Source organism: Ochotona princeps, chromosome 27 (assembly GCF_030435755.1).
Source record: "Ochotona princeps isolate mOchPri1 chromosome 27, mOchPri1.hap1, whole genome shotgun sequence".
Classification (NCBI taxonomy): domain Eukaryota; kingdom Metazoa; phylum Chordata; class Mammalia; order Lagomorpha; family Ochotonidae; genus Ochotona; species Ochotona princeps.
The window spans coordinates 7548630-7569598 of record NC_080858.1 but is presented as its reverse complement, the minus strand read 5'-3'; the positions used below and the strand labels follow the sequence as shown (position 1 = coordinate 7569598).

Sequence of the window (20969 nt, the reverse complement as noted above, 5' to 3'; positions counted from 1 at the left end):
ATCTTCTGTATGCTTGTTCACTCCCCAAGTGGGAAGTGCAAAGGCCAGAACCAATCTGATTCCATCTGAAGTTAGGAGCCAATAGCTTCATCCAGGTCTCCCCCGTGGGTGCAGGGTCCCAAGGCTTTGGGCCGTCCTCGACTGCTTTCCCAGGCCACAAGCAGGGAGCTGGATGGAAAGTGGAGCAGCCGGGACTCCAACCAGCACACATATGGATCCCAGTACATTCAAGGGGAGGATTTAGTCACTAGGCTACCACGCTAGGCCCCAAGACAGATTTTCAATTGTAATGTGTAAAATATTTTTTAAAAAATGGAACTGGATTTAAATGAAAAAAAATTATATATGGCTTGCTCTCTTTTGGGCAAAGACCACTCCCCTCTCCCCAGCTGCAGTAATGAACTTGAGGAGTGGAAATGGGACCAGAAACCTTCCAGCCAAGAAACCAAGGCCTGGTGAAACATAATTTGCCTAAGCTTAGTGACAGAGCCCGAGCAGGGACCAGGGTCCTTGATCTATTCCCTTTCCTGTCCATTGTACCAGTGAGCCCGAGGATATGAAGTGTTTGCCCTGCTCAGTTGCCACCATCAAGGCCCTCTGGCAAAGCATAAATCCCATCCCCACCCCAAGGCCTTGGTGTTCTCACATGCCCAGGGCCTGGATCAAAACCACTATATGTGTGCAAACCGGAAACGGGTTTCCCGTTTTATCATTTTAATGAGTTATCTTATTCCCCTGGTTATCTCAGAAACAGACTTTTGCCTGCTCGTAGCTCGCAGCTTGGAGCCAGTGAGGCTTGAGATAAACAGTGTGGGCTGTGGTGCTCTGGGCTCCTTCCACAGAGGTGCCTTTGTATGACTTGGGAGTAAAACAGGGAGGATGGCTTTTTTTTTTTTTTTCCCCTGGCTGGAAACAGAGTCTACTGTGCTATTTTGAAATCTACCAAAGTCAGACGGCCCAAGAAACTATAATTGCAGAGGGACAGTCTTTGCTGAGAGCCACGTCCCTGTGCCTGTGTGGGATGTGAAAGGCAACACCGGACCTACAGTAGACTCAGTGCCTTGAGCTGAGATTTCAAACCACTGCTATCATGCGCTAATACATTTCCTGTATTGCCCTTTTGTTCTCAAAGGCAAGTACTGACCTCGCGCTGTCTCTGCTTCTCCCTCTGATGATAAGAAGGCTGCTCCTGGACTGTCCCACGAGGATTGTCTAGAGAACCCATGGCGGGCAACATTCTTAGTGGTCTTTCCAGTTCCTGGCTGGTAGGCAGGGAGCGGAGGGGACTGCTCCAGATGGATGGGGGTCCCTTCCAAATTTAGATGCATGCATAGTCCTAACCCCAGAATGCCTCTGCACTGGCCAGTCTTTGAAATTAAAATGAAATCATTAGAGAGGACCATAATCCTGAAGACCTTGAAGCCACCTGCAAAACACAAAGAGGAGTCCCAAAAGACACCCGCTCTGTCGACACCTTTGGACCTTGAACTCCAGCCTGCAGAACTGTGAGGAATGAGATTTCCATTGTTGAAGCCAGCCGATCTGTGGACCTTGTGATGGCTGTCTTGGCGAATGAATACGGGGCCTTGGGGAAAGTACTTACTTTTCCAGGACAGGAAAAATGAATCATTTGTAGGCCCAGTGGAAAAAATGAAAATGTGTGACCACTTGCTAATGTGTGACATTATTTCGAATCAGGGCAAGCATTTGGCCTCACCAGTAAGGCCGTTCAATTCCCTGTCAGAATACAGGGCTTTACGCGCTGGATTCGGATTCCAGCTGCCCGTTAAGGCAGACCCTGGGCAGCATCTGGGATGGTTCAGAAAGTTGGATTGCTATTACCCATCTGGAAGACTTGTATTGAGATTCTGGCTCCAAGCTTCCACTCAGTCCTGGCCTAGGCCATTCGTGGTTGGTAGATAAACCAGCAGGCGAGAATTCTGTGTCTGCCTCTCAAATAAACAAACACATAAATAACAGCAGTAAGAATTTCAAGGTGGCAACAGCAGAATCCCCTTAAACCTCTCTGCCACCACATGCATTACCCACCCATGAAACCAGCTCTACTTGCAGGCCTGCCTCGGTTTCCTCATCTAGAAAGTGGTGATCATTCTGGCACCTACTTTGTGGGTATCTAGAAAGATTCCATCAGGACAAGCTGACGGGATAAGCTCTTAAAGAATGTGAAAGGGGGCCCGGCGGCCGTGGCCTAGCGGCTAAAGTCCGGGCGCCGGTTCTAATCCCGGCAGCTCCACTTCCCATCCAGCTCCCTGCTTGTGGCCTGGGAAAGCAGGAGAGGACGGCCCAATGCATTGGGACCCTGCACCCGCGTGGGAGACCTGGAAGAGGTTCCTGGTTCCCGGCATCGGATCGGCGCGCACCGGCCCGTTGTGGCTCACTTGGGGAGTGAATCATCGGACGGAAGATCTTCCTCTCTGTCTCTCCTCCTCTGTGTATATCTGGCTGTAATAAAACGAATAAATCTTTAAAAAAAAAAAAAAAAAAAGAATGTGAAAGGGGAACCATCAAGGGTGTCCGAAGTATACCATTCATCATCCTGCTCAGGCCGAGTCCCAGGAGCATAAGAAAGAATCACTTTTCTTCTCCTCTTGAGGTGAATGAGCCTTCAGCCAGTGGGAATGGGTGGCGGATGGAGCATGGATATGTCAGCTCCGGGAGATTCTGTTTCAATGAGCAGTGACGATTGGTTGATTTGCTTATTCAGAGTCAAGGCCTCTGCTGTGGTGCAAGGAAATTTCTTTTTCCTCCTCTCAGGAAGTAGACTCCAATGACTGGCATTTGGAGCCCAGAGCTGGTTGGTTGTTGCCTGACTTTCTGACAAAAGTGTTGTTATTTCCACACATATGACTCTTCTATAAATAAATGAAGCTTTTGAAGGCAAGTGAGCACAACCCTGATGTCTGAAATAGGACAGGACAGATAGAGTGGATCCTTGTGGGATGACTCCTCATCAGGAGGTAAGACAGCCCGGAGATTTTGAGTGGCATTTTGCACAGGGATGGTGATTTCCTTTGACATACTTGTTGTCACAGGGATCAGTGTAGAAGCCAGTGGTTTGGAAGGATTAGAATGACATTTCCAGCGGTAGTGTTTTTTCAAACCCTAACATCCAGTGGAAATACTGTTAAGCGTAAGTGTGGGGTTCTAAGTCTTCTGGTATTTCAATGTTTTTTTCATAGAATAGTGAACAGAACAAATCCTATTGATTCTTTGTAAATTCTTCGGATTCAGTCACTTCTGACAAGGACTGAGTCTAGGGAGCCACTCTCTTCTTAGTGTGAGGATAGAGTCCCTGACTCATACATGGGTTCCAGGAGAGAGTGGTGCTTTCCTTATTATACATGTACTCACCGCAAATGGGGTTAAGACTTTTTTCCCAGTAAAACAAGATCGTAGTCAGATATGCCTTGACTTTGTTCTTATTTGTAATTAGTATAACTCCAAGCTCCTTCAACATTCTAAGAGATCTTGCTGCCGTGAAAGGCAGTAAACAGGTGAAGCAAGATTCAAGCTTCTTTCCTTTACGCCTTGGTTCACAGCATCCTTAATCATGCCTCTTTCTTCTAGTTAGGGGAAGGAATGAGGTCCAACAGGGCTGTGCAATTAATATAATGACACTTAATTAATAGGCAGTGATAATTACATGTTGTAAATGAACACATTCTGAAAGTCCCTCTGTGTGTGGCAAAATATACCACTCAGAAAGACTGAGTTGATCCAAAGGAGTGTCACCAAGGAATGCGATTTAGAGGCACGTGGTTGCTAAACCCTTCTTTTAGAACTTCCACTTTGTTTCAGGATGAAAATACGTTCTCCAGTGCACTTGTTCCATGGGAAGTAAGATGCTCTGTTTAAGTCACTGTGTCAGGGTGGGTGTTGCATTGCAGCAGGTTAAGCCTCAGCTGGCACTCCGACTTCGCTGGCATCTCTTGTCAGAGTACCTGTTTGAGTCCTGGCTACTCTGCTTCTGATCTGGCATTCCTGGTAATGTGCCTGGGATGACAGAAGATGGCCCAGGTACTTAGGCCCCTGTAACCCAGGGAGAGACCAGAATAGCATTCCTAATTCTGGGCCAGATGTGGCTGCTGTGGCCATTTAGGAGATGGACCAGGAGATAGAAGATCTCTGTTTCTCCTTTTCTCTCTGTCTGTATTTGAAATAAGTAAATCAGTTTTTTAAAAAAAAATAGTCACCGCATCAGGTAAGCTCTTTGAGGCTTGAGGCATTCGAGGGTACTCAGATTACTGCAGGTGACAAACGTGACACACTTGAGGAACAAGACAGAGTGGGGGAAGTATGGGAAGCCACTGTGCCTCACGAGCACTGGTTCCGGATTCCACAGTAAGCCATTCTCACAACACAATCTCCCGCTGCACAGGCTGTCATGCCAAGCTGACTTTGACTAATGCTACGCCTTACAGGTTTGACCTTGAATAAGTCACTCCAGCTCTGCATTAGTCCCTGCGTCAGTGACATGGAGTCAGATCTAGTCAACGCATGCATGGCAGCCCCTGTACACAGAAGTTGGTCTGTGTTGGCACACAGTCATCGTTGTCATAGCTGTAATGTTGCCATTTACTGCCGCAGCTGCCGTCAGCTGCCCCCATGGGTCCTTGCTTTCCTAGGCGAGGCTCAGCACCCACCCATTTTTGCTTTGTGCGGGACGTTAGTAACTGCCTCTGTTTCTGAATTGTGTTCTATACCTCATGCTTCTACTATCTCAAGCCTCTGCTTTATTTTCTTGTTTTCTGTATCAAACTCTGTATCTTGAGAGATTTGACCGGGCCAGTTAGTGTTTTTAATCAGGCTAGTGTTGGTTCCAGTGGGCTTGTATGGCACACTCCCTGCCATCCGAGATGGTAAGAGTCTCAGGGTGACAGAGAGGGACCATCCTGTGTACAGGGAAGCAGGTCCGAGTGTGTCAAAAGGATGTTGTGACTGTCCGGGGCTGCCCGATTATTATACGCACAGCCACCTCTCTTCTTCCACTTGAACTCCATCCCATTTATAGATGCAGAAATGTCAAGTGATGCCAGTTCTTATAGGTCAGGGCACATCCTTTATTTAATTTTGCCAGTGAAGAGGTGCTATTTCTTACACTTCCTTTTGTGCATGAATGGGTGAGGATCTTTGTCCAGAAATGGCATCTTGCAATGCAAAAGGTAATTCTTTGGCCATTGCCTTGTCCTTAATTTAGAATTCAGCAGGACAGGGTCAGAAGCTATGAAAGATGAAGTGAGAGTCAAGAAGGTGAAAGCATTGAAAAGCCAAACAAGCTGAAGTGGTAATTGGGACACTTCGTCTTTGTTAATATCCTGGCTGGTGTAGCCAACCGCAGTACTAATCGCGGGGCAGTTCAAAGGCTGCAGTAGCAAAGCTTTGCAAAAGATGAAATCTGGAGCCTGGGAAAGTGCCAGAGAAATGACTTTGTGCAGGACTTGTGAGATAGCCTGAAGACTCAGTTATCAGCAGCTTCTTTCAACTTGCCAGGAGAGTTGATACTTGCCATGCAAGTGTTGATATCAAGCAGTCATCCCGTCCCCTCTTCCATCTGCTTTTTGCTGAAACTCCATCCTCTTCGTCTCTCTGGACAGAGTTTCTGGATTAGAATTTAACATGCCATTTTAAAATGTGAATGCTAGTTAAGTGGAAGAATTTTTGTCAAAGATTAGGAGAGACTGTCCAAAGAAACAGTTAATGATTCTGTAGAAGAAAAGGTGAGTGGGGAGGAATGAATGGTTCAGCCTGGAATCACAGTGGCACCAGACCAAGGAATGGGGGGCACAGCAAAGTCAAGGGGGATTCATTTTGATTAGTAGTGAACCATGATATATTATTTGCAACATGAGCCTGCCTTAGCACTGTGGCAGGTGAAAGTCAAGGGGAGTTTGTGGTTATGAGTAATGGGCTGCTTGGACTGAGTACATTTCTGGGAACCTGAAGGGGTGTGTGCCCAGTACCTACTGATAGGGAGCATAGTGGTGGCCTGCCACCCCAAGAGAGGCCTGACACCCTGAAGAACAGTGTGGACTGCGTGGATGGACACCCCCAGATCACCTGTATCACATGGAAAACAGGCTTTGCTGTTATAGATTGAAAGAGCTAGGGGCAGGCTGGTAAAAGCCACCGTCTACAGGGCTGGCGTCCCATATGTGCACTGGTTTGTGCCCTCAGCTGCTCCATTCCAATCCAGCTCCCTGCTATTGGCCTGGGAAAAGCAGTGGAAGATGGCCCAAGTGTTTGGTGTCCTACTACCCACAGGGGGAGCCTTGGATGAAGCTGACCATTACAGCCATGTGGGGAGTGAACCAGCACATGTAAGATCTCTCTCTCTGTCTCTCTCTCTCTTTTCCTGTAACTATGACTTTCAAATAAATAAATGCTTTTAAAAAGTAAAAAGTACCACTTCTCCATTTTGAAGGCTTCTCCCAGGATTCAGAACTCAGGTATCCTTTTTAGGAAATTCAATTAAGTAAGTTTGTCATGGGGCTAATTGTCTGAGGGAATTTAATTTGTTTAATTTCTCCTGTAATTGTACTTTAATCAAAGATCATGAGAAAGCAGTCATGCTTATTTTAATTAACTTTTTTTTCAGCTTGGACTAGCAAAATGGGTAAGTTGCATGGTGCTTGATCTAGCTGATGGGTGACTGGAGAGTAATGAGTGTAATTGGGTTATATGGAAAAAGTGATTAAAACAAGCCTCTCCAGTTGGAGCAAGATGTGCTGTGGATCTCTGTGTTGTCCCCATGGGCAGGACTAGGACTGGATTCACGGGTGATGTTAGTGGGGACAGCTGAGTAGTGGCTTCGTGTTTCCCTGAAGGATATTAAAGCAGTGATGGGTTCACCACCAAGGCCAATGCTTAAAGCAAATGGAATAAGCAGTGTTACCCTTGAGAAGGAATTCCAAAGCTGACCTGGGTCATTCAGATAAAGTGAGATGTTCACTCTTCGTTTAGTCCCCTCTGAGTTTGGGATGTAGGATGAGAACATGTGGAGGCAGCAGATCCTTCATGCCGAGTAACCGGACTTCTCAAGGCCTGGCCCTTCACAGGTGTTGAGCTTAAAGCAAAATACAGCATTCATTTTTTCAGTCTGTTAGCTTTTTCTACAAACCCAAGACGTCAGACTCAGCAAGTGAGCCACATGAGAGGCCTTTATTTCAGCGAGGGAGGTAGCGTGGGGCAGGGAGGAAGTGAGAGAAGAGCAGAGGATGAGGGGAAGAGCAGGATAAGAGAGCAGGAGGAAAGGAGAGCGAGACAGAAGAGCAGAGACAGCATAAAGAGAGAGAAAAAATATAGGGGAAGAAGCATCTTTATAGCCTCAAGGTGGGTGTGGGGAGTGCGAGGTCAGGGATTGACAGGTGCAGCAGTAAGTGGGTACCAGGGATACACGCCTCAGGGGGTTGGTGGAGTGCACAGTTTAAGCTTGAGGGTCACTAAGCTTAATTAGGCTAGTGGGCCTTAAGCGGGTTGTGATCTAGGAGGTTTTACGGTAGTGCTGGGTAACCAGGTATTCAAGGGGACAGAGACCTAGGAGATGTGAGGCAGTATTGGCTAAGCAGGCATTCAAGGTGACACTGAGTCCAGGATGGTGGGGGTTAGTCCTCAGAGTCCCTCCTTACAGAGTCAGTCCCACCATTTTTGTTGAATGCCTATGAAGACAAAACATGGCCATAAACTTTTGTAGAAGATATAATGATGAAACAAATTAGCATTGTGCCATCAAAGACTATCAGCAAGGCAAGCCAGCAAAGGAACTAAATCATCTATGAAAATAATAGCGTAACTGTTTTATATCACAAGAAAAACAAACTTTCTTGTGCAGTGAGTCAGGCAATGTGCCCTGGTGCTTTGCACATGGCATCTCATGAGCTTCTTGCAACAACCCAGTGCGATGGATTTTAGCCTAAAAATCCTTCATGACTGGATGTCATTATTCAATACAGGTGCAGAGTGATTCAGCTGGCACAGTGTGGCTGTAGGAAGGAGCATGGGGGTACAAGAAGATCAACTGGGTGCCAGGAAGGGAAGACCCAATGATGCCCATCAAGAGATTTTGGATTTTTTTTCCCTTGGTGAAGAGGAAGTTGTTCAAGTGGTTTTTGTTGTTGTTGTTCTGTATTTTTTTCAAAGATTTATTTGTTTTTATCTGAGAGGCAGATTTACAGAGAGGAGAGAAAGAATATTCTATCTATTGAGTGATTCAGCAAATGGCAGCAATGGCCAGAACTGAGCTGATCTGAAGCCAGAAGCTGCTTCTGGGTCTTCCACATAGGAGCAGAGCCCAAGGACTTGAACCATCCTCCTCTGCTTTCCCAAGATTGAGGCAAAGATGGAGAAGCTGAGACTCAAACCAGCACCCATATGGGATGCCTGTGCATGGTAGAGTATTAGCTTGCTAAGCCACCACACTGTCCCCTTTCAAGTGTTTTGTGGGAGGTCAGGGTGGGTCAGGACTGTGCTTCAGTGGGCTGCTTCCAGCAGTGTGCAAAGACCAGAGGGGCAACTGACATGAACTTGACGGGTCCGGTGATTGGATCCGTCTGGTCTCTGTCAGTCAAGAACTGGAAGAATGCAAAGCAGAGATAACGCGTTAGACACAGAAACACTGGCTTCAGAGTCCAGCAGGCCTTGGTTTTCGTCTCCGGTTTGTCTTCTGCAGGAATCTGCTTAGGAAGCTTTGCCAAGCTTGGGATGCCGTATATGAAAAACAGCGCTGGCAATACTCGCCTTCCAGGATTCCTGAGAAGATCCAGTGAGACACAAAACAGAGGTCTGGGTGAAAAGTCAGAGCAGCAGCAGGTGCCGTCACAGGAAGCATAGCTTCCACCATGGTGGGTTCCCCGGCAGCACTGGTGTTCCTGGATGCTAAGAGCTGAGTTTCACCTGGGATCCCCGTCAGCGACTCTGCCGAGGGGCTTCTGGCCTCCAGTAGGTCCTTTGCATTCTTTCGCATTTTCTATTGTTTTCCCAGTGTTGCCCTCCAACAGTGGCCATCGTCTGCACCATTCATAGATGTCCAAGGGTAGAGTTGACCACAGCCAGGATCAGCCGACTGTCATCCGCAGCCCGGGAGCATCCTCACGAGGCCAGCTGGAGCCAGGACGAGAGGGTGAGCTCTTGGGCTCGGCCCGGCCCAGCCACGTTGTCTTGTTTCTGCCTAACGCCTGTGTCCTCATTCTGCTGTAGCTCCCCTGGATATCCGCGGGCCGGTGTTCTCAAGGGTGTGTCTGTGTCACAAGTACAGCTGTGGAGCAGAGCACAAGATTGCTCTGGCTACCAGGAGGGGGAGAGCTCCCCTCTCGCTTCCCCTGGAACCCCCGGCCTGCCTGCGCAGGACTGTTCGGACCTGGCCTGCTTTCAGTTTTCTTCTGGAGTCCTTTGTTTCCTGTACTCTAGTAGCAGCTGTTATCTCTCCAGCTGCTGAGGGGGGTGGGAGGCGACTTCCTGTTGTTCTGTTGTGCTGTCCCCCCCTGTCCCTGGGGAAGGGGGGGTGACATTCCCATTCCCATTTTCTGGAGCTTGGCTGGCTACAGTCAGGCAAAACCCTGACCCCAGTGCAGGCAGCCAGCCTGTCTGCCTCTAACCAGGACTAGAGGACTGGCTGGTGGCCTCCAGGCCTGTGTGAGGAAGACATCTGGGTTGCAAGGCAGGCAGGCGTATCCCTGGGGGCAGGGAGGTGGCCGGATCAGGGCTGCTGAATGAATGGTGGGCGAGTGGGTCTAAGGCTGAAGCAGAAAAGTTGAAATTGTGGTTTTAAGCAGGGGGAGTTGTCCTTCAGAGCCTGGGGAAGACAGGATATGTGTTGACCTGCACAGGTGTCTGTACCACGCCAGCAATCTTGGGTACAACCTTGACACAAGTGTTTTCAGCCCCATTTTAAGAGGGAAGATAATTGAGGTTCCAGGTGGGTGTTTGAGTGACTTCCTCCAGGTTGCCCGGCAAGGAAGTGACTGGGCTGGGCAAAGGGCTTGAGCCACATGGTAACGGAGTCTGGCCAGAAGGCAAGGATGTGTGTGTAATTAGGCTTTGGGAGAAGGGTGGAAGTCCACTTACAGCCCAGTGGGGATTGCAGTTAGGCCAAAAGGTAAGAAGCTGGATAGAGCTGTGTGACTGGGATGCCCAGGCCTCCCAGGGGTGAAGTGGGAGATTCGGTGGAATGCTGGGGGAGGGAGAACATAAAGGGGCAGCCTGGGATGGCTGGGGAGAATGGTAGCTGGCGTCGAGGGGGTGCATACGGATGGCAAAACTGAGCACCAGTGGGGAGTGAGATGGCTTCATGGCTGGGGAAAATGGGGTTGGACAATGACTTAGACATGGGGGGGGAGGTAGGATGGATGACACTATGGGAATGTGAGGGCAGGCTCCTGGGGTCTGGGAGTGTGTGTGGCTGTGGCCTTGTGGGGTTAGGGAGGACGAACAAACCCGAGTGTCCACCGCAGTTTCTGATCACCCGGAGTAATGTTCCAGATAACGCCAGCCCTTGATTCCTGAGGCTGACATCAAGCTAATGGCTCGGCTTCCAGACGTGAGCCCCCTTGAGAGATTTTTTTTTGGGGGGGGGAATGCAGGACGATGACAGGTGCATGTCATTGATCCAAACCCAATAACATCCATCACAGTAATTAATCTGTTGCATTTCTGGCAGATGATAGCTAATATGCTATCCACGTCTCAGATACACCAAGCCACTCCTGTTGTGTGCACCCCGGGGATTTGATGGGACAGCCCCGGTCAGGAGTAAATGCTGGTTAATTCTTAATTGATAGTGCAGTCGCTGACAATTGGCTTCTGTCCCACGGTAATTATTCTCTTGTGGCCTGCAGGGCCTCCATCGCGGGGCTTCTCCCTAGCTCCCACCCCTCCACCCACTCCCCCACGCCCCCCCTGGATTTCAACAGTCTTGCCTGACAAGGCCCCTCGGAGGAAAAGGCCAACAAACCGCACTGTCTCTCCCCTCCCTGAGATCCAGTTTCATTTGTCTGGGGGAAGCCGGCGGGGCGTGATCTGCACCACGCAGTGGACAACGAGCGCCCACAGCAGCTCTATCCCCCCCGGCCACCGCTGGACACGCACCCGTGGTGTTGCAAATCCCTGCTACCCCCGAGGCAAAGCAAGCAGCCAGCCGTCCCGGGAGCCCGCCACGCCCTCCTCGGCCAGGACTTGCAACTGGCCATTTTCGGCCCCACGCGCCGCCGGGCGCACACTTGCCCGAGACACGGCGCGATTGTGTGTCCCGCCAAAGGGGTCGGGGGGCTGGCTCGCGTCCGAGCGCGTCAAAGAAAGCCGACTGCACGATCAGCCTGCTTCGTCCCTGAGGAAAGGCGCTCTCGGGATGGGGGAAGCCTTCGTAGTCTTTTTTTTTTTTTTTCCCTTCCATCTACACCCACTTCCAGCCCAGTCTCGCTGGGCAAGGAATGTATAAAATTAGTGGGACTGCTAGGAGTGACGGTTGTGGCGCCCAATCAGCGGGGGCGCAGGCGCGCCGACCCGCCCCCCGAGAGCGCTCGTTGGCTGGCGGCCGCCGGGGGCGGGGCCGCGGCAGTGGGAGGGGGAGGTACCTGGGACTGGGAGTGATGTCAGCTCCCAGCTCGGTGCCTGCCCGGATTCCTGACATGGTGTAGGGCGGACGGAAGGACTCGCTGGGCCGAGGGACCGAAGGACTCGCGTTCCGCCAGCCTTCGGCCGTCCCGGACACCGGAACCTTGAGTCTCCCGAGTGGAAGTGAAGTGGAACTTGAAGAACTCACGCCCAGGTGAGGGCGATCGTTACGGCTTGGGACTGGGGAGGTGGCACCGTTGTGTGTGTGTGTGTGTGTGTGTGTGTGTGTGTGTCTGCCCCTGGGTGTTGAGTCGCCACTCCTCCTCCTCGGGCGGGTTTTCCTTCCGAACTCATTTCTACTCCACCCTCCCCGCACCCCTCCCTCGTTTCCTTGGGGGGCGGGTGCAGTGGGGGGGCGCTGGCACTTTTGGGGTGTGTTCTAGGGGAGAGGGCAGGTTGAAGCTGAACTTCTGTGGCTCCCATGTGGCTTCCTTGTGGAAAGCCCCACCACCCCGGGATTGGAGGTGTCGGGGTCCAGTCTGTGCCCTCAGACACCCATTCCCCACACCTCGGTTCCTCGGGGATGCCAGAGCTCCCCCATCAGAGCCCTACGTGTTTGGGGTGAGTCGGGTGAGTGGGTGTATTTAAAAACGCAAAAAGTTGCTGAGTCGCTGACTGAAAAATGATCCTCCTGAAGAAGGAGGGTTTTTTTGGTTTGGTTGTTTTTGGTTTTAGACCTCGTGTGGCCTGTTCTATCTTAATGGCAAGGTTGCTTTTAGGGGTTCATGTCACATACGGACTTGTAGGGAGCGACCTGCTCTGGGAGCAGTGGTCTGCTGGGGACACGCTTCCAGAACTCCAAGCCCTGGTCCGTGGCCAGCCGGGACCTGAGGGGCTGGGAGGGGGTTGGGGGGTCCTCAGCTCTGCTTCCTGTCCCCACCCTGGTGGTTGTTTCCAAGAGTGTGTGTGTGTGTGTGTGTGTGTGTGTGTGTGTGCAGAAGGAAGCTTTGCCAAGGGAAGATGGTGGAAGGTGTGGCATACGGACTCTAGAGTGTGGGGACCAAAACAAACCCTGGCTTTCAGTGAGAGCTGCTGGGAGTGAGCCGAGCAAGGACAGATCCCGCATTTGGGTTAAAGTCCAAGTTTGATGTTGAGGGAAAGCGGTTGGCTGTCACCAGCAAAGAGATGAGTTTGAGCCGTGGGAGAATGTCCTGGTGAGGACTGTTTATTTCCTGTTTCCAGATTTTTTTTTTCCCCGCTTGGCAGAGGTTGTGTCCAAGGTAGTCAGTGGGGGTGAGTGATTTTGGAGGGATGGGGTGCACATACAGAAGCCTGGTTTCTAGGAGCCAGGAAGAAAGACATGTGAGCTGAATCAAATCCTCCTCCACTCCTCCCCGTCTTTTTCTGGAGGTTCCCCCAGCAGTGGGATCCCTCTGTGGCCAGGTCTTGCAGGAAATGAGAATGGACCTCGTTGTGAGTCAGAGGCACCTCCCGGGGCCCTGCAGGCAAAGGGTATTTCCAGGAGCTGAGGGGAGGGGTGAGGGATGGAGGGGGGCGATGGAAGAAGCCAGGGAGTCAGGAAATGTGGCAGGGGCTCTCTCTTTGATGTTCTGGGACACTGGGTTGCCAGGCTAGAAAAAAGTGTTTTGTTTGGCTGTACTTTCTGGAACACCTGGGTCTGTATTGTTCTTCCATGTTTGAAAGAAAAAAAAGAACTGAATAGCCCAGCATGGGTAAAGATTTGCAAGATTTTTTGAAAAGGGAGCAAGTGCCTTCCTGGGAAGATCAGAGTGTGGTTTTTTTTTGTTGTTGTTTATTTGTTTTGCTTTTTGCCTTGTGTGGTGGACCTTTACACAGGAATGGTTGATGGCTCAATACATAAAGGATTGTGTATTTCCCAGGGCACGTTTTCAGTGGGAAAGAGGTGTGTTTGTATGTGTGAACTGTTTGCGTGCCCACACTACAGTCTGACCCCAAAAGACAGAGCTGCAAAAACGGGTCAGGTGAAGGAGGTGCTCTCTTAAGGGCCAAGTTCAGATTCTTCCTTTCCCAGTTTGAGTTCAGTGCTGTTCCCTGCTGAATTTGAACTGTGTGGGGTACTGACATGGTCCCTTCAAAGGTCCACATGTGAGTGGTGTTTGCATGATGGGGAAGATGGGATCCAGCTATGGTTAAATTCCTTTTCCACAGCAGCCCTTCCAGTCGCAATCAGTATGAAGACACTTGAAAAAGTTTGTGGAAAATGGAAGAGATAACCTTCCTTTCATACAGAAAATATTAAATAAAAAAAAATGAAATCCACTTGGTGTTGATAGTGGCACATTGGCACGAACTTTTTGAAAACCCATCCCCATGCTTTTTACACGAGGACCGTCTGGCCTTAGTGGACATTCAGGCCACCCTGTTGTTAAAGAGCTCTCATGTTCAACTTCCAGGGGGTACCACAGACATATTTGGGAAACAAGGTTCTTTTTTCTTTTTCTTTTTTAAAGATTTATTTATTTTATTACAGCCAGATATACAGAGAGGAGGAGAGACAGAGAGGAAGATCTTCCGTCCGATGACTCACTCCCCAACTGAGCCGCAACGGGCCGGTGCGCGCCGATCCGAAGCCTGGAACCTGGAACCTCTTCCAGGTCTCCCACGCGGGTGCAGAGTCCCAATGCATTGGGCCGTCTTCAACTGCTTTCCCAGGCCACAAGCAGGGAGCTGGATGGGAAGTGGAGCTGCCGGGATTAGAACCGGCACCCATATGGGATCCCGGGGCTTTCAAGGCGAGGACTTTAGCCGCTAGGCCACGCCGCCGGGCCCGGGAAACAAGGTTCTTGAGGATGGGTTCATTGCACGTGTTGCCTTCTTGTCACCCAACATCCCAGCCTCAAGTAAATGAAAGCAAGTTCCTTTTCCACACAGTGACTGGGGGGGCTGAGTTCTTCAACAACCTGTCTTTAGAGTCCTGAGGGGTTTGTGTTCCCGTAAGTTCATTTGGGAAATCAGCTTTTTGAGTTGTCCTTTTTCCTTCAAAGTGCCTGTATCCCAAGCAGTATCATTTTCTTTTCTTTCTTTCTTTTTTTAAGGTTTATTAAGGAGTCTTTATTAACCAAGCTTGGTAATAATAGAGCACACTAGAAATAACAAATCACAGGTCCATATGGCAATCCAACCAACTATAATGCAACCAAATATAACCCCAAGAGGAACAAATGGTCATTACCCTCAACGGTGTCCCAGCTTCCCTAACAACATACGTTATCTTAATAGACATGCAACGAATAACCTGGACACACTTCCAAAGCTGCAGACATTCACCTTTCCCTGGCTTCTCTGCCCACATTCCATGACTGCTAGGCCTCACCTCTCCTGGAACTCCTGGTAGTACACAAACCAGAAATAACATTGCTATATCTCCTAAGCAGTACTCAGGGACCATGCTCAAGGGATTACCTGTCCTGGGTCAGCCAAGAGTCGAGGTGCCCGAGCAACAGAAGCACCTGACCAGAAAGAGCAGTGCCATTTTCAACCTGCCCCCCTGCAAAGTCTCCTACTTCCGTCTTCTCGTGATAGGATTACATGTTGTGGCCAGATCCAAAACTGTGGAGAGTGAAGTCATGAGTGTGGATCCTTTCATGCTTGGGTCTGTGTCTTCCTTTTTCTTTCTGAGAAGCAGAGACAGAGCATCCATCTGCTGCTTCTTTTCTCAGATACCTGGAGCAGACAGGGCTGGGCCAGGCTGAAGCTAAGGAGCTGAGAATTCAGTCCAGGTCTCCCATGTGCGTGACAGTATCCCAGTAGATGGGCCCTCACCCCTGCCTCCTTGGGTGAGAATTTGCAGTTGCCTGGACTCAAACCCAGGCCCGTGGATTCATGATTTGGTGTCCCGGTTGGCATCTTAACCCCTATGCCAAATACTCACCCCAGGTGTAACTCTTTATGAAAGAAGCATGGCTTACAGTGAGCACATGGGGAGTAGGAGCGTGATGGTTTTATTTTCATGTTTCCCTAGAAAGTCATGTTGGTTCTGAAATTAGGTGGAAGAAAAGTCGCACTTGAGCAGCCACTTGCGAAAGCTCCCTGGGAGTCATTATTATTACTTTTTGTCTTTTGAGTTGTGACCAAACAGATGAGTTTAAAGAAGAGCATCCAGACAGTTAACAGCTATTGTCACTTTTGGATGCTTGGTGCTGTTCGAGCATGGAAGGGACAAAGTGTTCGTCCGCTGGCCAGCACTGTAGTTTGATCACTTCACTACTGAGTCAGCCATCAGACTGTTCCCAATCTGACACTGGACAAAAACTGCTCTGGGCTTGTACTGTTGCCCACATTGGTAGAATCTTTTTTTTTTATTTTTATTTTTTTTTTTAAAGATTTATTCATTTTATTACAGCCAGATATATACAGAGGAGAGACAGAGAGGAAGATCTTCCGTCCGATGATTCACTCCCCAAGTGAGCCGCAACGGGCTGATGCGCGCCGATCCGAAGCCAGGAACCTGGAACCTCTTCCGGGTCTCCCACGCGGGTGCAGGGTCCCAATGCATTGGGCCGTCCTCGACTGCTTTCCCAGGCCACAAGCAGGGAGCTGGATGGGAAGTGGAGCTGCCGGGATTAGAACCGGCACCCATATGGGATCCCGGGGCTTTCAAGGCGAGGACTTTAGCCGCTAGGCCACGCCGCCGGGCCCCATTGGTAGAATCTTAAGACGTGTGCTTCCCAAATTCATTACAGTGCATGTCACAATCTTTTAGTGACAAACCCTGCAGCTTTTGTCACATATAAAACCACCTCAAAAATTGTTGCTTTATTAAGTAGAGCTGGTGGCTTGAAAGAACTGAACTGAATTAACCTGCCCTACAAAATACAAATATTCCTGTATGGCCTTTATACTGTTCATTTGAAATATAATGATTATTGTGGCTAGCTACTTTGAGGGAGTTGGGGGGCGGGGCGGGCTGTGAAATGTGTCCCTGTCTGTAGCCCTCATGAGTGTTTCTGTTTTGGTAATAGGGCTTTGCACTGTGCGTGGGCCAGGCGGGTGTGTCATCAGAGCTGGGTTTGGTGACTGGACTTGGTTTTGGGTCTCTGGGTCCTTGCTGTGACTCAACTTCTGAGTGGCCCACACACCCATCCTTGTATTTCTTGGCAAGAATAACAAGTTCAAAATAGAAAGAGCGTTGGGCAGTTTTTACCCAGTGGTCCACCCAAAAACATCCATGACTGCAGGAATCATACAAACTCAGATTGTACTGGGTGCCTGTCTTCCTGGCCGAGGTGTGTGTCTCAACTATGGGTTATGTAGGAAGAAGGTTGTAGACTAGTTTGGGCTGGCCAGAGATTTTGCGGACACGCTCCGGACTCCAGAGTGAGTCTGGGTGTTTTCACTTCTTCTTTAATTCAGGGAAATGAAGCGTTTGCCGTAGAAGCAAGCCCATGTTCAGGAGGGTAAGCCTGCCCCTCCCTGGTGTGTGTGTGTCTCTGCATGCAGGGAAGCTCATCTCACCTGATGAAAGAACCAGCGGTGCTGTTTTCAAAAGTCTCTTTGAAACCAAGTGGGCCCAGCGTTAGGCACATCGGGTGGTCCTTGGGAAGAATTGAATAGGCTGGTTGGCAAGTGGGTTAAGTCTGTCCCAGCAAGGACAAAGAGTTGTACTTCCCCACCCCATGTTTGCTTCTTCTGCATTTCTGCTGGCCCATTGTCACCCTCTTTCTATCCATAGCCTTTTGCATAAATGCAGTCCTGCCACAGTGGCATTTGGAATTATTAAGAAAGTTTTTGACTTATTGATTTCCATTGTACTCAAAGGCAGGGGTTCAAAAAGATAAAGAGCCCATCTGCTGGTTCACTTTCCGAATACCTGCTGTGTCCAAAGCCAAGAGAGGACACGCCATTCTGTTCTCCTGGGGGGGCAGGGGTGCCAGTACCTGAGACATCAGCAGCTGCCTGCCGTGATGCACAGCAGCAGGAAGCTGGGATCAGGGATGGAAGCGGGATCCGAACCCACAGGGAATGAGGGCATCCTGGGCAAAGTCTCAACTGCTGCACCAAATGCCTAGTTTATTTTAGAATCAGAGAGATCTCCATCTGTGGGTTCCCTTCCCACAGGGCCACGACAGCTGGGGCGGGGCCAGGCCAAAGCTAGGCGCTCTGAACACAGTCCAGGTCTCTTCTTGTCTGACAGGGACCCCGATGGCCAAGGCAGCATCTGCTGCCTCCCAGGGTGCACACTGGCAAGAAGCTAGAATGGGAAGCAGAGGCAGGACCTGACCAGGCATTTGCGAATAGGCCACATGGGAGTCTCGAACAGCCTCTTACCTGCTGCGCCAAACACCTGCCTGTCCCAGTGTTGAGGTTTTTTTTTTTCCCCCTGAGGAAAGTTTGCTGAGTTGTCTTTACCTGGAAGAAAGAGAAAGTGAGGTTGACTGCATGGTCTACTTTCTTAGTCTAGTGACTAAGTTGACAAGAGTGGCTGCAGGAGCATAAATACTGTTCACCTTTTTCTAGAGATCCTGCTGCTTAGAACAGCACTCTGGGGGGAGAGCTTGCTTTGGGCTGAGCTGGAATTTGAACACATTCTTTCTCTTCTGAATGATGCAAGAGGCTAGAGGGCAGGCCTCGAGGGCCAAGTCCGCTCTGGGAAGCAGTGACCATCAGAGGAACCGTCTGGATGGAACTGTGAGTCCTCCCAGACCCTGTGGGTGAGGGATGGGACTTGAACAACCTCTGCAGATCAGTGGCTCGGGTGCATCTGTCACTCCCACAGTCTGCTGTCTTCCTGCATGGTGTGAGCATGCACAGTCGAGAGAACTTCCAAACACAGTCGAGAGTTGCGATCCTCTATTGGCTGTTTGTCCCCTGCATTATTTGGTGGTCTGGGATGTCTGGGTATGTCACATTCCCCTGTGTGATAGATATGGCTGGATGCCCAACCAATTCTTCCTCCCCTCTGTCCTACAGTGGAGCCCAGGTATGTAATTCACTCCATGGTCACTGAGCAGTGACTGATTGCCCAGAATGCCCTCAATGGTGGAAGTGTCTGAGTGATGCTATCCAGGCCCAGGAACTGGATGCCCTATCCCATCCACTTCATTATAAGGGACAGCCTGTCTGCACCTGTCCATAAGGCCCTTTGTTCTCTGTGCTTCCTTATTTTCCTCCCTGGATGCTATTTTTCTCTTTTGTTGTTATTTATTTAGCTGAGAGCCAGAGACAGACAAACAGACAAAGGACTTCCATCTGCTGGTTTAACTGCTTAGATACTTGGAGCATCTGGGGCTGGTCAGGGCACAAACCGGGAACCTGGAAGGAAATCTAGGAATGGCAGGAATGCAGCCCCTAGAGCCTGCACTCTTGCCTCACAAGGTCCTCATTAGTGGGAAGCTGGAGTCGGAGGCTGGAGCTGGGTACCCACCCCAGGCACACTGCTGTGATGCGGCCACCTGAACCACTAGGCCATTTGTGCACTGTCTTGGATGGTATGTTCTGCTTGAGCAAGCATCTGCGACCAGAGACAAGAACTGTGAGGGTGGAGAGTGGTAAGGTGGGCAGTTAGGAGGAAGCTGCTGTTGGTTATGGGACTGTTGTAGCCAACTTCATCTGTCCGACTCCTGACTTCCTATGAGAAGAACAACAGCTCTATTTGGTTAAGCCACAGAAGCTGAGTCTGGTACTTGCAGCACAATGTGATCTTAGCAGATTCTAATTTTCAGGAAAAAAAAAAGTTTAGTTCAGTTTTTGCTATGTGAATGGAAAGTATTCTGCAGGAGAAAAACAGGTTTTGGAGCCACACAGATCCTCAACTTGAACCCTGACTTTTTTTTTAAATCAAGGAATGAAAGTCATTAGAAATTGGTAATAGAGGGGTGGGTGTTTAGTGCAATGGTTAAGTCACACTTGGTTTGCCCACATCCCTTTTTGGAGTGTCTGGTTCTAGCAGGAAGCTGGATCAAGGTGGAACTGGGACCCAGACCCAAGTACTCAGGCAGAGGATGTGAGCATCCTAAGGGATGTCTCAACCATTATCACCAAACACCTTCTCCAAACTGTATTACATTTGTACACATCAGTTAGGGCTTTGGCAGGTCAATGCGGGACCATAATGCTGTGAGCTAGAGCATAGAGAAACTCATATGGGGTTTGTGGGGGTCTCTCTGGAGGGGGTGGGATTTGAATGGTTCTTGTAGGGTAGAGACTAGATTTTGAGGGAGTTAGTAGCAGGAGATGAACACGCAGCCTTGGATTTGGAGGGAAATATAAACTATGGTGGGCTTAAATTCAGAGAAAGAAGGCAGATCAGTGTTGTAGAGATTGGTATAAGGGGCTGCATCTTAGAGGAGTTTAAGGAGAGTGGCATGAGTATGTTTTAAAATGAGTTTTTTTTTTTTTAAGTAAAAAAGGTTATGAGATCTACTAAATCTGTTGGTGACTAGTAATAGTTTCTTGAATGTCTATTAGGGATGTAAATGGTCACGGAGACAGAGCACCCTTAGTTCAAGAAGCATATCCATGACAAAGTTGGGAATTTTTTTGATTGACACGTTAGCCGTATGTATTTTTGTGGTGTGCAGCGTGACACTGCAGCGCACGAATATGACATAAATAGGTCAGATCAGTGAATTAGCATTTCTGATTTTCTTGTGTTTGGAGTCTTTGGGCTCTTCTAAATCTTCGCAGTCCCCTGTAATATGTGATATTTTGTTGTGAGTCATTGTCACCACACTGTGTTCTGCAACACTTGAATTTGCTGTCCTGGATCTCATTACCCAGCGGTGTTCTCTCTCCTCCACCTCCCTCTTACGGCCTGCACTCATCGCTTTGAAGTTCAGGTTGACTTTTTTTAAACATCCATGTGCCTAAGAGAGCATGCTGTGTTTGCCCTGCTGGCCTGTTTGCCTTCACATACGGGTTCCCCTTTCCGTCCACTTTGCTGCAGATTTTAAGAAGTCGCGTTTTTTATTTTGGCTGAACTGTGTTCCATTGTATATTCATTTCACATTTTCCTCATCTGTTCCTTTGTTGATGGGCACTAGCTTGGTCTTTGCCATTGTGCATAGTGCTGCCATGACTGTGGGAGTGCAGGTATTTTTTTTTTTAAAGATTTTATTGTTATTGGAAAGCCGGATATACAGAGAGGAGGAGAGACAGAGAGGAAGATCTTCCATCCGATGATTCACTCCCCAAGTGAGCCGCAACGGGGCCGGTACGCACCAATCCGATGCCGGGACCAGGAACCTCTTCCGGGTCTCCCACGCGGGTGCAGTGTCCCAATGCATTGGGCCGTCCTCAACAAGTGCAGGTATTTTTTTCGTATGTTGATTTTATTTCCTTGCCATATACACTCTGAAGTGGGATGACTGGGTTGCATAGCAGCTCTAATTTTAGTTTTTAAGGGAGCTTCCTATTGGTCTCCA

At 49.4% G+C, this 20969-nt stretch overlaps 1 protein-coding gene across 8 annotated transcripts in view; it reads left to right on the top strand.

Annotated features, from left to right (window-relative positions):
* Nucleotides 1-11592: 11592 nt before the first annotated feature.
* The window catches only part of PPFIBP1 (PPFIA binding protein 1), a 129881-nt gene continuing 120504 nt past the window's right edge, over nucleotides 11593-20969 (top strand). For 6 of the 8 annotated variants that reach the window (XM_058655736.1, XM_058655733.1, XM_058655732.1 and 3 more), the window contains exon 1: nucleotides 11593-11779. The gene's annotated coding sequence lies outside the window, so the exon portion shown is untranslated. The remainder of the gene's footprint in view (nucleotides 11780-20969) is intronic. The other 2 variants (XM_058655735.1, XM_058655734.1) reach the window with 1 other exon arrangement.